Source organism: Panulirus ornatus, chromosome 45 (genome assembly GCF_036320965.1).
Source record: "Panulirus ornatus isolate Po-2019 chromosome 45, ASM3632096v1, whole genome shotgun sequence".
Classification (NCBI taxonomy): Eukaryota; Metazoa; Arthropoda; class Malacostraca; order Decapoda; family Palinuridae; genus Panulirus; species Panulirus ornatus.
Window position 1 is genome coordinate 6,195,100 of NC_092268.1, and position 17,953 is coordinate 6,213,052.

Genomic DNA, 17,953 nt, shown 5'->3' on the forward strand with positions numbered 1-17,953 from the left:
CAGTATACCCATTACCCAACCTTCCCCATCACAGTATACCCATTACCCACCTTCCCCATCACAGTATACCCATTACCCAACCTTCCCCATCACAGTATAACCCATTACCCAAACCTTCCCCATCACAGTATACCCATTACCCAACCTTCCCCATCACAGTATACCCATTATACAGCCTTCCCCATCACAGTATACCCATTACCCAACCTTCCCCATCACAGTATACCCATTACACAACCTTCCCCATCACAGTATACCCATTATACAGCCTTCCCCATCACAGTATACCCATTACCCAACCTTCCCCATCACAGTATACCCATTACCCACCTTCCCCATCACCAGTATACCCATTACCCAACCTTCCCCATCACAGTATACCCATTATTCACCTTCCCCATCACATATACCCATTACCCAACCTTCCCCATCACAGTATACCCATTACCAACCTTCCCCATCACAGTATACCCATTTACAGCCTTCCCCATCACAGTATACCCATTATCACAACCTTCCCCATCACAGTATACCCATTACCCAACCTTCCCCATCACAGTAATAACCCATTACCACAACCTTCCCCATCACAGTATACCCATTATCCAGCCTTCCCCATCACAGTATACCCATTACCCAACCTTCCCCATCACAGTATAACCCATTATACAGCCTTCCCCATCACAGTATAACCCATTACCCAACCTTCCCATCACAGTATAACCCATTACCCAACCTTCCCCATCACAGTATACCCATTACCCAACCTTCCCCATCACAGTATACCCATTACTAACCTTCCCCATCACAGTATATACCCATTACCCAACCTTCCCCATCACAGTATACCCATTACCCAACCTTCCCATCACAGTATACCCATTACCCAACCTTCCCCATCACAGTATAACCCATTACCCAACCTTCCCCATCACAGTATACCCATTACCAGCCTTCCCCATCACAGTATACCCATTACCCAACCTTCCCCCATCACCAGTATACCCATTACCAACCGTTCCCCATCACAAGTAAAACCCATTATACACCCTTCCCCATCACAGTATATACCATTACCCAACCTTCCCCATCATAGTATACCCATTACCCAACCTTCCCATCACAGTATAACCATTACCCAACCTTCCCCATCACAGTATACCCATTAAACAGCCTTCCCCATCACAGTATACCCATTACCCAACCTTCCCCATCACAGTATACCCATTACACAGCCTTCCCCATCACAGTATACCCATTACCCAACCTTCCCCATCACAGTATACCCATTACCCAACCTTCCCCATCACAGTATACCCATTACCCAACCTTCCCCATCATAGTATACCCATTACCCAACCTTCCCCATCACAGTATACCCATTACCCAACCTTCCCCATCACAGTATACCATTACCCATTCCATAGCCATGTCATTAATTCGCATTCCATCACAGTATCTGACAGCTTATCAACAGGTATACTTACCCAACCTTCCCCATCACAGTATACCCATATACACCTTCCATCACAGTATACCCTTATCAGCCTTCCCCATCAAGTATACCATTACCCAACCTTCCCCATCACAGTATAACCATTACCCAACCTTCCCCATCACAGTATACCCATTACCCAACCTTCCCCATCACAGTATAACCCATTACCCAACCTTCCCCATCACAGTATACCCATTATACAGCCTTCCCCATCACAGTATACCCATTACCCAACCTTCCCCATCACAGTATAACCATTACCCAACCTTCCCCATCACAGTATAACCATTACCCAACCTTCCCCATCACAGTATACCCATTATACAGCCTTCCCCATCACAGTATACCCATTACCCAACCTTCCCCATCACAGTATACCCATTATACAGCCTTCCCCATCACAGTATACCCATTATACAGCCTTCCCCATCATAGTATACCCATTACCCAACCTTCCCCATCACAGTATACCCATTACCCAACCTTCCCCATCACAGTATACCCATTACCCAACCTTCCCCATCACAGTATACCCATTATACAGCCTTCCCCATCATAGTATACCCATTACCCAACCTTCCCCATCACAGTATACCCATTATACAGCCTTCCCCATCACAGTATACCCATTACACGACCTTCCCCATCACAGTATACCCATTTACAGCCTTCCCATCACAGTATAACCCATTACCCAACCTTCCCATCACAGTATACCCATTACCCAACCTTCCCCATCACAGTATACCCATTATACAGCCTTCCCCATCACAGTATACCCATTATACCCAAGCCTTCCCCATCACAGTATACCCATTATACAGCCTTCCCCATCACAGTATACCCATTACCCAACCTTCCCATCATAGTATACCCATTACCCAACCTTCCCCATCACAGTATACCCATTACCCAACCTTCCCCATCACAGTATAACCCATTAACAGCCTTCCCCATCACAGTATACCCATTACCCAACCTTCCCCATCACAGTATACCCATTACCCAACCTTCCCATCATAGTATACCCATTACCCAACCTTCCCATCACAGTATACCCATTACCCAACCTTCCCCATCACAGTATACCCATTATACAGCCTTCCCCATCACAGTATACCCATTACCCAACCTTCCCCATCACAGTATACCCATTACCCAACCTTCCCCATCACAGTATACCCATTATACAGCCTTCCCCATCACAGTATACCCATTACCCAACCTTCCCATCATAGTATACCCATTACCCAACCTTCCCATCACAGTATACCCATTACCCAACCTTCCCCATCACAGTATACCCATTATACAGCCTTCCCCATCACAGTATAACCATTACCCAACCTTCCCCATCACAGTATACCCATTACCCAACCTTCCCCATCACAGTATACCCATTATACAGCCTTCCCCATCACAGTATACCCATTACCCAACCTTCCCCATCACAGTATACCCATTACCCAACCTTCCCATCATAGTATACCCATTACCCAACCTTCCCATCACAGTATACCCATTACCCAACCTTCCCCATCACAGTATACCCATTCCATGAGCCATGTCTTAGTGTCGTGGGTACGGGTCACAGTATTGACAGCTTATCGAAGGTTCTTATCTCTCCTTCTTATCTTGGTGTTATCAAGACTGCGGTAAATGTGGCAACACTGTACGTCACATATATATATATAGGGACAACACATACACACACACATACACATACACACAAACACACATACACACACACACACACACACACACACACTACCGCCCAGCCCTTCAACATAAACACTGGACCAGCTGTTTAACCACACCAAAGTAAACAAAGCCACTCAACCAGCATATAACCGTGACAAAGCCACTCATCCAAGCATAACCATACCATACAACACGCCAAAGCCACTCAACAAGCATGACCATGCCATACGCCAAAGCCACTCAACCAACATAATCATGCCATACAACCCTTCCAAAGTCACTCAACCAGCTTAACTGTGCCAAGGCCACTCAACCAGCATAATCATGGCAAAGCCACTCAATAAGCATACCATGCCAAAGCCACTCAACCAGCTTAACTGTGCCAAGGCCACCCAACCAGCATAATCATGCCAAAGATACTCAGTAAGGATAACTGCCATAGCCACTCAATAAGCATAACTATGCCACAGCCATTCAACCAGCATAACCAAACCAAAGACACTTAAGAAGCATAACCATGCCATACAACACGCCAATACCACTCAACAAGCATACACCATACCAAAGCCACTCAACAAGCATACACCATACCAAAGCCACTCAACAAGCATATACTATACCAAAGCCACTCAACAAGCATACACCATACCAAAAGCCACTCAACAAGCATACACCATACCAAAGCCACTCAACAAGCATATACTATACCAAAGCCACTCAACAAGCATACACCATACCAAAAGCCACTCAACAAGCATAATAATGTCAAGGCCACTCATCGAGCGCCTCTCCATTCTGCTCTGGTCCAGCATACCATTAGCTCATTCCTGTCACACACACACACACACACACAGGCTAAGCTTCACCAAGTCATTGAGACACAGACCACGTGACCCACACCTGCATATTAAACAACCCTTAACGACGGTACGATCGTTAAGGCTCAGGTCAAGTGTCGCGGCCGTCGTGCTCTAGGGTCATACCGTCATGCTGTTTCCCGCTTCAGCGAGGTAGCGCCAGGAAAAGACACAACAAAGGCCAAATTCGTTCACACTCAGTCTCTAGCTGTCTTGTGTAATGCACCGAAACCACAGCTCCCTTTCCACATCCAGGCCCCACCACCGAAACCACAGCTCCCTATTCCACATCCAGCCCCCCCCCCCCCACCAGACACCGAAACCACAGCTCCCTTTTTCCACATCCATCCCCCCCTCTACACCAAACCACAGCTCCCTATTCCACATCCAGGCCCTTACACCGACACCATAGCTCCTTATTCCACATCCCCCCCCTTCCACCAGACACCGAAACCACAGCTCCCTTTTCCACATCCATTCCCCCCCCCCCACCTCCTTCAACACACACAAGTATAGGATCAAATTCTTGACTTTACAGAGGTACAAAAGACAGTTTAATAGTCTATAAACTGACTCAACACCCCGCAGTAAACTGCCGAAGGGCAGGGCCACAACGAAGGATGAGGTGGGGGTTAGTGGAGGTGCTGATGCTCTCCACATAGTCAACATGCAGGCCGTAAACTGACAGCCTAATTTGCATACAACTTCAGGTCCCAAACCTGTCTTTCCTCCCCTACCCCCCCATCATGGCCACTCCCCCCCCTCCCCTTGGCCTGGATTATATACATCATGTATGATTATACGTCATACATCGTGTATGATTACATTATACATCAAGTATGATTACATCATATATCATGCATGATTATATCATACATCATGTATGGTTATACATTGTGCATCTTGTATGATTATAAGCTATACATCATGTATGATTATTCTTTATACATAATGTATGATTATACAGTATAAATCATGTATGATTATATATTATACATATATTATACATTATACATCATGTATGATTATACATCATGCATGATTATTCGTTATACATCATGTATGATTATTCGTTATACATCATGTATGATTATACAGTATACATCATACATCATGTACGATTATACATGTATGATTATACATTATGCATCATGTATGATTATACATGTATGATTATACATTATGCATCATGTATGATTATTCGTTATACATCATGCATGATTATACATTATACATCATATATGATTATACATTATACATCATGTATGATTATACATTATACATGAACCAAGAAGCAAAATACAACTCAGTTCAAAAATCAAATCCAATATCTAAAAAGAAATGGAAAAGAAAAAGTCCTTGAGAGAGAAATATTAACGTGTGGGATATCATCCCAAGGAAATAGTGGGACAGATATGCCATGGGCCATGTCGTCTGGCCAGCCCGGGTTATACAACCAATCAACACAAAATTCCTCTAATGGCCCACAAACCCGCCATCTTGATGATGGCTGGTCGACCCAGCCTCCCTCCACCCCACTACTCACTCCAAGCTAGGTAAGGAGATTACAGAAAATACGATAGATCATTGGGATATAATGAGATAAATCAATGGCCATATTTATCGTCTATCAAGTGTATTGCAGGTCTATCGTGTCTAAAAGGCTTCAGAAAAGGCCGTTAAATTTCAGCTACGTGACCGAGTTTGATGGTCCAGCCCCGCCATCTTGATGGCTGGTCGACTCAGCCTCCCTCCACCCCATCACTCACTCCAAGCTAGGCAAGGATATTAGACAAAACACGATAGATAATTGGGATATAAATAGATAAATAAATGGCCAAATTTATCGTCTATAATTCATCAAGTGTACTGAAAGTCTATCGTATCTAAAAGGCTTCAAAAAAGGGCCATTAAATTTCAGCTACGTGTCCGGGCAATGGGTCACGTAGTGGCCAATTTATTATCCTCCCCCAGCCCCCCAATTTGACCCAATTCCCCCATCCGACCCCAATTGCCCAATTATCACCCTACCGACCCCCAATTTGACCCAATTATTCCCCCCCCCGACCCCAATTTGACCCAATTATCCCCACCCCCCGACCCCCCAGACAAAACCTCCCCAGTTTTACCTCCGGATCGGAATTTTTTTAATATTAATTCTCAAAAAAATCTCGATTAATTAAATAAATGAATATTGAATACTCCTGAACAGGTCGCTTGGTACAACTGAAAATTGAATTAAATTTAAAATGCTATCTATCTATCTATCTATCTATATATATATATATAATATATATATAATATATATATATATATATATAATTTCTTTACTCATTTATTCATTTACTATACTTGATCGCCGTCTCCCGCGTCATGCGAAGTAGCGCCAGGACACAGACGAAGAATGGCCAATCTTTTCATATATATATATATATAATATTAATACATAATATAATATATAATAAATATTATATATTATAGAGAGATGAGAAGAGTGAGAAGAGATAAGAGAGAGGATAAACGCCCAGAACACATACGCACACAGACATCATATATATTCAAATTATAAATAAACATATATTAATATAAACCACATGTACATATTCACCTCGCTTGGTCCTTCAATCATTCCGTCGCTAACCACCACTCCGACCACCACCACTTGGGAAACGAGGCGTAATCACTGGAAGTATGACGCATTATGGTGGTGACTCAGCCTCCCTCCACCCTCACTCACTCCAAGCTGGCAAGGATATTAGACAAAACACGATAAAATTGGATATAATAGATAAATAAATGGCCAATTTATCGTCTATAATCATCAGTGTACTGAAAGCTATCGATCTAAAAGGCTTCAAAAAAGGGCCATTAAATTTCAGCTACGTGTCGGCAATGGTCACGTAGTGGCCATTATTATCCTCCCCCCGCCCCCCAATTTGACCATATTCCCCCATCGAACATTGACCCATTTATTCCCCCCCGACCAATTTGACCCAATTATTCCCCACCCCCGACCACAATTTGACCAATTATCCACCCCCAGACCCCCCAAGACAAAACTCCCCAGTTTTACCTTTCCGGATCGGTTTTTTTATTTAATTCTCAAAAAATCTCGTTTATTAAAAATGAATAGATACCCCGAACTCGCTGGTACAATATAAAATTGATTAATTTAAATCTATCTATTACTATCTATCAATCTATATATATATTATATATATATATATATATATATATATATATAATTTCTTTACTCATTTATTCATTTACTATACTTGATCGCCGTCTCCCGCGTCAGCGAAGTAGCGCCAGGACACAGACGAAGAATGGCCAATCTTTTCATATATATATATATAATTATTTAATATATATATATATATATATATAAATATAATTATATATAGTAGAGAGAGAGAGAGAGAGAGAGAGAGAGAGAGAGAGAGGATAATGATAAACGCCCAGATACACATACGCACACAGACATATATATATATATATATATATATATATATATATATATATATATATATATAACACATGTACAGATTCATCCTCGCTTGCCTTCATCCATTCCCGTCGCTACCACCCCGATCCCCCACCACTGGGAACGAGGCGGTATCACTGGAAGTGACTTCAGTCTCACTGATCAACTCGCTGCCACAAGGAGTCTCCCTCACCCTGCTACTGGCAGGGAGCGCAGCTCACGGGCCCCACAGAATCTAAAGTAATTCTAAATCACTACATATATAAGGCCACAGACGACATAGGAATATAAATGGAATAAATAAACACGAGAGAGAAAACTCTGTGGGGGGAGCTCCACTTGGTGTGGACGCCATTGGGTATAATGTATTCAGCCACACACAGGTCGGCCAGGCCATTGGAAGTTACCAGCGCGCACCAGCCGCCATGGCGTTCATCGTGTCATTACGCCGCCATTACGCTTAATATCTTCATTCCCTCCGTTGATTTCGAGAGTTAATACCTTCGCGTACCTTCCCTGTTCGTGGGGGATGAGGTGCAACGTCAGGTTTAAGGCGTAATAATGCGTGAAATATGTCGACATGGACGCCATACGACCAAGCCAGTCCATGTTACCTGTTTCCCAAGGAGGCTAGATACAATGCTCCCATCACATAACTAAATTATAATTTATCTCTTGTGTTTCACCTACCTCACGCGTTAATATCATTAAATTATTTATATTCTAACTAAAATAATTAGATTTTCAATCTTTTATGTGCAATACAATTAGTAAATTAAAAATTAATTGTACCTCTCCTAAAGGGAAACTATGATAGTGCTAGGTAAATGAGCCCCAGTTGAGAAACCATATTATTCATTATCAATAATTAATAAATAATAACTAAAACGGGTTGATCAATGATACAATGGACCGATAATTAATATAAATCTATACACTTTATTCACAACCCACTTATCACATTAATTAGCCCAGATGAGATATGTAAATAAACAGTTTCTGAAGTCATTACAATCTACGTTTATCTAATAACTTTTCCTTTACGAATAAATGTCTTTTTTCCACTCAGTTATCTCTGCCAGTTCTGATAAATTCATTATGTTATGATTGTATATTTTCTTATCTATGGCTTGAAATTCATTAGTTTCATTATATTAATACGAAATTAATCAGGTCTCAGAAGAAAAACAAAACCATTTCATTCTTTATTTAAAACTTTAAGACCTTAACAAAAATAAACAATAAAGAATAATATGATTTATATGTTAATAAATGAACACATTTGAATAACCAACGGTTGACTGATAAGCACGATTATGTCTACGATGCGAAACTGAACACACCTGGGTTGGGTGTGGACCGACTAACACACAAGCAGGATTCGAACCCAGACACTCAACGCCGAGCGGGTCCAATGACTGCATCATGGTCAGCAACGCTAAACACTACACCACAGAGGTCCACGAAGGTGTCCAGACACACACATACACACACACACACACACACTCATACATACATACATACATACATACACACACAAACACATATAAACACATACACACACACACATACACATACAACACACACACACACACACACACACATACACACACACACACACACACACACACACACACACGTCAATCCAGATGGCCACACGAACGCCAACACATGAGGGGGGAGGGGGATGGTATTTCATGTGTGGCGAGGTGGCGATGGGAATAAATAAAGGCAGACAGTGTGAATTGTGTGCATGGGTATATATGTATATGTCTGTGTGTGTATATATATGTATACGTTGAGATGGATAGGTATGTATATGTGCTTGTGTGGACGTGTATGTATATACATATGTATGTGGGTGGGTTGGGCCATTCTTTCGTCTGTTTCCTTGCGCTACCTCGCTAACGCGGGAGACAGCGACAAAGCAAAATAATAAAGATAATAATAATAATAATAATAATAATAATAATGCTTATATATATATATATATATAATTTATTCATTACACTTAATCACTGTTTCCCGCCTCAGCGAGATAGCGCAAGGAAACAGACGACGAAGAATGGCCCATTGACTCATATGCACATATATATACATGTACATACACGCCCTTATATGCACACATATACATACATATACATATACGTATACAAACATACACAGACATAATACATACATACACATGCACATATTCATCCTCGCCGGCCTTCATCCATTCCCGGCGCTACCTCTGCCCCACAAGACACAGCATCGCCACCCCCTGCTTCAGCGAGGTAGCGCCAGGAAAACAGACAAAAAAGGGGGGGAGGGGCGCTTGGTAAACTAGCTAACATTTGACCCCTTCCCTCCTCCCTTCCCTCCCCTTTCTTTGTCATAGACCATCAGGGTCTGGTGTTATCTGTCCTTCCCATGTACTGTCCTCCAGCAGATAACCTGGTCATAGACCATCAGGGTCTTGTGTTATCTGTCCTTCCCATGTACTGTCCTCCAGCAGATAACCTGGTCATAGACCATCAGGGTCTTGTGCTATCTGTCCTTCCCATGTACTGTCCTCCAGCAGATAACCTGGTCATAGACCATCAGGGTCTGGTGTTATCTGTCCTTCCCATGTACTGTCCTCCAGCAGATAACCTGGTCATAGACCATCAGGGTCTGGTGTTATCTGTCCACCAGCAGATAACCTGGTCATAGACCATCAGGTCCGGCGTTATCTGTCCTCCAGCAGATAACCTGGTCATAGACCATCAGGTCTTGTGTTATCTGTCCACCAGCAGATAACCTGGTCATAGACCATCACCTTTCATCAGACTCGTTCATTAAAATCATTAATTAAACCCTAATTTTAACGCGAGAATAAAGCCATATTGTTTTCCCTGCCGTCCAATATGGCGAACGAAAACGGGATTCAACTCCGCCTGTGGCGTAGCCGCCTCTTGCCGCCAGGCGTGTCACGTTTTCTATTGTCGGGTGGGACACAAGGCGGAGAGTCCCTGTACTTGCCAGTGGCCGGTTGGACCCTACCGGCGCCCTCATCAGACAAGAGGTGACTTTGAACACAATAGGGTTATACTCTCTCTCTCTCTCTCTCTCTCTAACCCACTTAGATAATGTATAGATATCAGAACATAACCCATTTAAATAACTTTTAAATATCAGTTTGAACATAACCCATTTGAATAGCTTTTAAATATCAGTATAACAACCAATTTAATTATGAGTAGAACATAACCAATTTAAATATCAGTATAACAACCATTTAAATATCAGTAGAACATAACCAATTTAAATATCAGTAGAACATAACCAATTTAAATATCAGTATAACAACCATTTAAATATCAGTAGAACATAACCAATTTAAATATCAGTAGAACATAACCAATTTAAATACCTGTAGAACATAACCAATTTAAATATCAGTATAACCAATTTAAATATCAGTAGAACATAACCAATTTAAATACCAGTAGAACATAACCAATTTAAATATCAGTAGAACATAACCAATTTAAATAGAACAAAACCAATTTAAATACCAGTAGTACATAACCAATCTATATATCAGAAGAACATAACCAATTTAAATATCAGTAGAACATAACCAGTTTAAATACCAGTAGAACATAACCAATTTGAATACCTGTAGAACATAACCAATCTAAATATCAGTATAACAACCAATTTAAATATCAGTAGAACATAACCAATTTAAATACCTGTAGAACATAACCAATTTAAATATCAGTATAACATAACCAATTTAAATATCAGTAGAACATAACCAATTTAAATATCAGTAGAACATAACCAATTTAAATACCAGTAGAACATAACCAATTTAAATATCAGTAGAACATAACCAATTTAAATACCAGTAGAACATAACCAATTTAAATACCAGTAGAACATAACCAATTTAAATATCAGTAGAACATAACCAATTTAAATACCAGTAGAACATAACCAATTTAAATTATCTCAAGATATCAGACCATATATCATCCTTATCATGTTAAAATATATCAACAAGTCTAAATATCTACTGACAATATATCCAAATATTAGTAAATACTTTTGACTTGAAAATCAAAATATTTTCACAATTTTTTTTGATAACTTTACCACTACAATTCAGACATTGAGACTTTCAAATGAGCTTATTTTCCCCGTGATATATCACCCCCAACATCATCACACGTTCCAATAATATATAGCCAGACTTTCCCTTTATTTCCAGGGGAGTATATCACGAACTGGCAACTCGACCTATGACACCCCCGGGCTAACGTTTTCCTATATAAAACAAGGACTATATACGGTGGTCTGACCCCGTCCTATATCACATATATCAAGAGTAATTTAAAGCTATATACTAGACGAAAGCGACATATAACAACTACATATATACATACATATGTATTTTAATAGTAAGTTTCGCGTTACGTATGGTGAACGATGGTAACTATTCCCGCCCCGCCCCCCCCCCTGTGACGTAGGAGCCTGAGGGGGAGGGGGGGAGGAGAGTGGCTGTCACCCCCGCCATAATGGCCACGTATGACCCCCCCTCCCCCTCCTTCTCTTTCTTGGCTTATCTGCTGGACTCTCCTCCTCCCCCCCTCCCCACCAGGCCACCTTCATGACTCACTCACCACCCACTCAACTCCCCCACCTCAAGGCCCAGCCATCCATTCCCTCCCCCCACCTCAAGGCCCAGCATCCATTCCCTCCCCACCTCAAGGCCCAGCCATCCATTCCCTCCTCCCCACCTCAAGGCCAGCCATCCATTCCCTCCTCCCCCCACCTCAAGGCCCCAGCCATCCATTCCCTCCTCCCCCACCTCAAGGCCCAGCCATCCTTCCCTCCTCCCCCCACCTCAAGGCCCAGCCATCCTTCCCCTCCCCCCACCTCAAGGCCCAGCCATCCATTCCTCCCCCCACCTCAAGGCCCAGCCATCCATTCCTCCCCCCACCTCAAGGCCCAGCCATCCATTCCCTCCCCCCACCTCAAGGCCCAGCCATCCATTCCCTCCTCCCCCCACCTCAAGGCCCAGCCATCCATTCCCTCCTCCCCCCACCTCAAGGCCCAGCCATCCATTCCCTCCTCCCCCCCCACCTCAAGGCTTTTATAAAGCCATGCCTCGCCCAGCGAGTTCTGAAAGGCGAAGTCAAGGAGGGGGGTTTTTACACTTGACTAGGCTTGCTTTATCTCACTTGACTAGGCTTGCTTCATCTAACTCACTTTGACTAGGCTTGCTTGATCTAACCCACTTTGACTAGGTTTGCTTTATCTCACTTACTAGGCTTGCTTTATCTAACCCACTTTGACTAGGTTTGCTTTATCTCACTTACTAGGCTTGCTTTATCTAACCCACTTTGACTAGGTTTGCTTTATCTCACTAGGCTTGCTTTATCTAACCCACTTTGACTAGGTTTGCTTTATCTCACTTCCTACCTCTGCTTTATCTAACCCACTTTGACTAAGCTTGCTTTATCTAACCCACTTGACTAGGTTTGCTTTATCTAGCTCGACTAGGCTTGCTTTATCTAACCCACTTTGACTAGGCTTGCTTTATCTAACCCACTTTGACTAAGCTTGCTTTATCTAACCCACTTGACTAGGTTTGCTTTATCTAGCTCGCCTAGGCTTGCTTTATCTAACCCACTTTGACTAGGCTTGCTTTATCTAACCCACTTTGACTAGGCTTGCTTTATCTAACTCACTTGACTAGATTTGCTTTATCTAACTCGACAAAGATTGCTTTATCTAACCCACTTTGACTAGGCTTGCTTTAACCCACTTTCACTAAGACTGATTTATCTAACCCACTTTGACTAGGCTCGCTTGATCTAATCACTTTGACTAGGCTTGCTTTACCTCACTTGACTAGGCTTGCTCGATCTAACCCACTATGACTAGTCTTGCTTTACCTAACTCACTTGACTAGATTTGCTTTATCTAACTCGACAAGGATTGCTTTATCTAACCCACTTTGACTAGGATTGCTTTATCTAACCCACTTTGACTAGACTTGCTTTATCTAACGGACTTTGACTAAGCTTGCTTTATCTAACCCACTTTGACCAGGATTACTTTATCTAACCCACTTTGACTAGACTTGCTTTATCTAACGGACTTTGACTAAGCTTGCTTTATCTAACCCACTTTGACTAGGCTTGCTTTATCTAACCCACTTTGACTAGACTTGCTTTATCTAACGGACTTTGACTGGGCTTGCTTGATCTAACCCACTTTGACTAGACTTGCTTTATCTAATGGACTTTGACTAAGCTTGCTTTATCTAACCCACTTTGACTAAGCTTGCTTTATCTAACCCACTTTGACTAGGCTTGCTTTATCTAACCCACTTTGACTAGACTTGCTTTATCTAACGGACTTTGACTAAGCTTGCTTTATCTAACCCACTTTGACTAGACTTGCTTTATCTAACGGACTTTGACTGGGCTTGCTTGATCTAACCCACTTTGACTAGACTTGCTTTATCTAACGGACTTTGACTGGGCTTGCTTTATCTAACCCACTTTGACTAAGCTTGCTTTATCTAACCCACTTTGACAAGGCTAGCTTTATCTAAAACACTTTATTAGGCTTGCTTTATCTAACCCACTATGAATAGGCTTGCTTTATCTCACTTGACTAGGCTTGCTTTATCTAAAACACTTTGACTGGGCTTGCTGTATCTCACTTGACTAGGTTTGCTTTATCTAACCGACTTTGACTAGGCTTGCTTTATGTAACCCACTTTGACTAGGCTTGCTTTATCTTACCCATTTTGACTAGGCTTGCTTTATCTAACCCACTTTGAGTAGGCTTGCTTTATCTTACCCACTTTGACTAGGCTTGCTTTATCTTACCCACTTTGACTAGGCTTGCTTTATCTAACCCACTTTGACTAGGCTTGCTTTATCTTACCCACTTTGACTAGGCTTACTTTATCTAACCCACTTTGACCAGGCTAGCTTTATTTAACCCACTTTGAGTAGGCTTGCTTTATCTTACCCACTTTGACTAGGCTTGCTTTATCTTACCCATTTTGACTAAGCTTGCTTTATCTAACCTACTTTGAGTAGGCTTGCTTTATCTTACCCACTTTGACTAGGCTTGCTTTATCTAACCCACTTTGACTAGGCTTGCTTTATCTAACCCACTTGACTAGGCTTGCTTTACCTAAACCACTTTGACTAGGCTTACTTTATATAACCCACTTGAATTTAGCTTCCTTTATCTAACCCACTATGACTAGGCTTGCTTTATCTAACTCACTTTACTAGGACTGCATTATCTAATCACTTTACGAGGCTTGCTTTATCTAACCTACTTTGACTAGGCTTGCTTTATCGAACCCATTTGACTAGGCTTCCTTTATGTAACCCACTTGAATAGGCTTGCTTGATCTAACCCACTTAACTAGACTTGTTTTATCTAACTACCTGACTAGGCTTGCTTTATCTAACCCCACCTGACTAGGCTTACTTTATCTAAACTCAATTTTGCTAGTCTCCAATCATTCAATTTCAACTAGACTAGCTTTATCTCAACCCACCTGACTAGGCTTACTTTATCTAATCCCAATTTTGCTAGTCTCCAATCATTCAATTTCGACTAGACTAGCTTTATCTCAACCCACCTGACTAGGCTTACTTTATCACCCCCAATTTTACTAGTCTCCAATCATTCAATTTCCATCACTGAAATAGGGAGAGGAGCGATAACAGTATCTTCACAAAATAGGGTGCAAAAATAGGGTATCTTCATTGATAACTGATAACCAAAATGTCCGAACAGGTGGCCACTTGACTTCGAACATACTTGGTTTCGTGGTAGACATAGTGGACATGACCCAACCATGTCATTAAGGCAATATGTAACCTTAAAATCTAATTATGTCAATATGGAGACGACATATTAGACCAAATTAATAATCTTTTCCCCTGGTGATTAGAAGCGATAACTAGGCTTCAGTAATTAGGGTTTGTTAATTAATGCAAACTGATTAATTTTAAAAATTTAAGGAATAATCTTAATGCAATTTAGAAAAAAATTAATTGGCCAGAATTCAAACGAGGTGTGTATTTGTTATGTAGTATATTAACTGCCTTCGTCTGTTCCCGACGCTACCTCGCTGAAGTGGGAGACAGCGAACACGAGAATGAAAAAAAAAAAAATAGGTTTTGGAGAAATTTCATAAACTTTTAGACATAAGCAATTACCAATTTAAGCTTTAGTAATGTTATTTAAGTGAACTCCATGAAATTTGTAACTAAATATAAATCAAATATAATCATAAATATAATTAAAATTACCCATGACCATTTCCAGTATATTAAACATAACTATGATAAAAATCATTTATGAAAATTTCCAGTAAATTAAATGTAACTACAAATATAATCAAAATTACCTATGACTATTTCCAGTATATCAAACATAATTATAATCAAAATCAATGAAAATTTCCAGTAAATTAAATGTAACTATAAATATAATTAGAATTATCTATGACAATTTACAGTAAATCAAATATAACTAAATATAATCAAGATTACCCATGACAATTTACAATAAATCAAATATAACTAAATATAATCAAAATTACCCATGACAATTTACAATAAATTGAATGTAACTATAAATGTAATTCAAATTACCTAAGACAATCACCAGTTTATCCATATCTCTCAATTTACGCCATGTTATCGATATTTCCCAGTGCACTTAATATAAACAATTTACCAATTTATCGAGCAATTACTGAACAATGCTATCCCTTCTAACTACCAGACAGGTCTTTAAACCACATGCAAACTACCTGGGGTCGTTAAGGCCCTTGTTACCACCCAACCGAAAAAGGTGTGGGGACAAGTGTGGTGCGTGGGGATAAGTGTGGTGCGTGGGGATAAGCGTGGGCGTGGGGGGGTCAAATAAGGTGCGTGGGGTCGAGTGTGGGCGTGGGGATGAGCGCTGCGTGTGGGGACGCCAGTGTGGGCGTGGGGACTACACTATACGCGAGTGGCATGTATGTGTGGGCGTGGGGGGATATCAAGGCCCCACAGTGGGGTATAACACGACCATCCAAACATCTCCATCTAACATCCCCAACCGAACGATCGAACCGGATAATTAACACCCTCGTTAATTACCCCAGGCGGGGTGAACCATCTCGCCCACACCTTGCCAACGAGACGTCATCCCTCGCCCTAATTACCCACAGTCACCCACAGGGTAGTAAGTCATTAGCCGGTGGAGGAATTACCGAGAGTAATTAATAAACGGAGACAGCCTACCCATTTACAAGCCTGCGAATATCATCATCAAAGTCCCGTGTGATCTTTTGTGGATCCACTGAGGATTTGTAATTAAATTAATGTAATTACCACTTACCAAGTGATGGAGGAGGGAGGAGGAGGGAATGCTCAAGTGTGGGGGAGGTTGGTGAAGCAAACTGCCATCAAAATAAAATTCCTCTCGTCTTCCAAACCCTCTTAAAATATTCTTGAAGATTTCACCATTTTCCTTCTTTCTTCCTTCCTTTTTTTTTTCTTTTTTCCTCTCACGCACTTCTTTCTGTTCTACTAGCAAACCGAGGAGTTTTCCCCCTTCCACACTCACTACTGGCTAATGGCTGCCTATAATCCACGGCTCCTGCCGCTGTTCGGGATAAAAATATGGCCGCGTCACTCACAAAAAGATTTCACCCTGTTGGGAGAGAAGGACCTCACGCTGTCCTCACCCGATCACATCTCGCTCACTACTGAGCTCCCGAGGATGGGTTAAGCCGAGTGCGTTAGTCCCGTCAAGGTTGAGGGGGGAGGATGGGTCGACGTGTTGCCACATCCACCAATCACCATCGAGATCATTTCCCGCCCTATGTTCTCATTGGCTTACGGGACGAGCGCGAGACATCAACCCACATAGTTTCGAGTGTTCTTTTTTTTTTTTTTTCGTCTGCCCACACGGCACACCTACCCCAGGTATCAGAATCGTCCGATTCCCTGCCATTTTGGAATCACACCTCGCCACTGACGTAAATCTATTCCCTCTTTCCATAGAGTAGATACCCATACTTAATCAATATCAAAATATCTACCGAACAATCCGATCATTAGTCTAAATCTCCTTTTCAAGTTAGAAAACTCGGATAGCGAATAAAGTCCTGTGCCACGCATCCGGACGAAGGCCTCCCTCCCTTACACATGCCCACATCTGCATCAAATGTCGAATGTCGACCGGCGCGGGATATTTTTCCCTTCGGTAATATCAAAATACATCGCTAATCACACCTTAAAAATCCGGCCATCAAATAAAAATCTCATTTAATACACATTCAAACATCTACTGACATAGACACAAGTAATAATCCACATCTTTTTCAAATTTTACCTCCAAAAAACA

At 41.6% G+C, this 17,953-nt stretch overlaps 1 protein-coding gene across 5 annotated transcripts in view; it reads right to left on the minus strand.

Annotated features, from left to right (window-relative positions):
• LOC139762879 (uncharacterized) overlaps positions 1–17,325 on the minus strand; it is a 112,130-nt gene extending 94,805 nt beyond the window's left edge. For all 5 annotated transcript variants that reach the window (XM_071688110.1, XM_071688114.1, XM_071688112.1 and 2 more), the window contains exon 1: positions 16,943–17,325. The gene's annotated coding sequence lies outside the window, so the exon portion shown is untranslated. The remainder of the gene's footprint in view (positions 1–16,942) is intronic.
• Between the last annotated feature and the right edge of the window lie 628 nt (positions 17,326–17,953).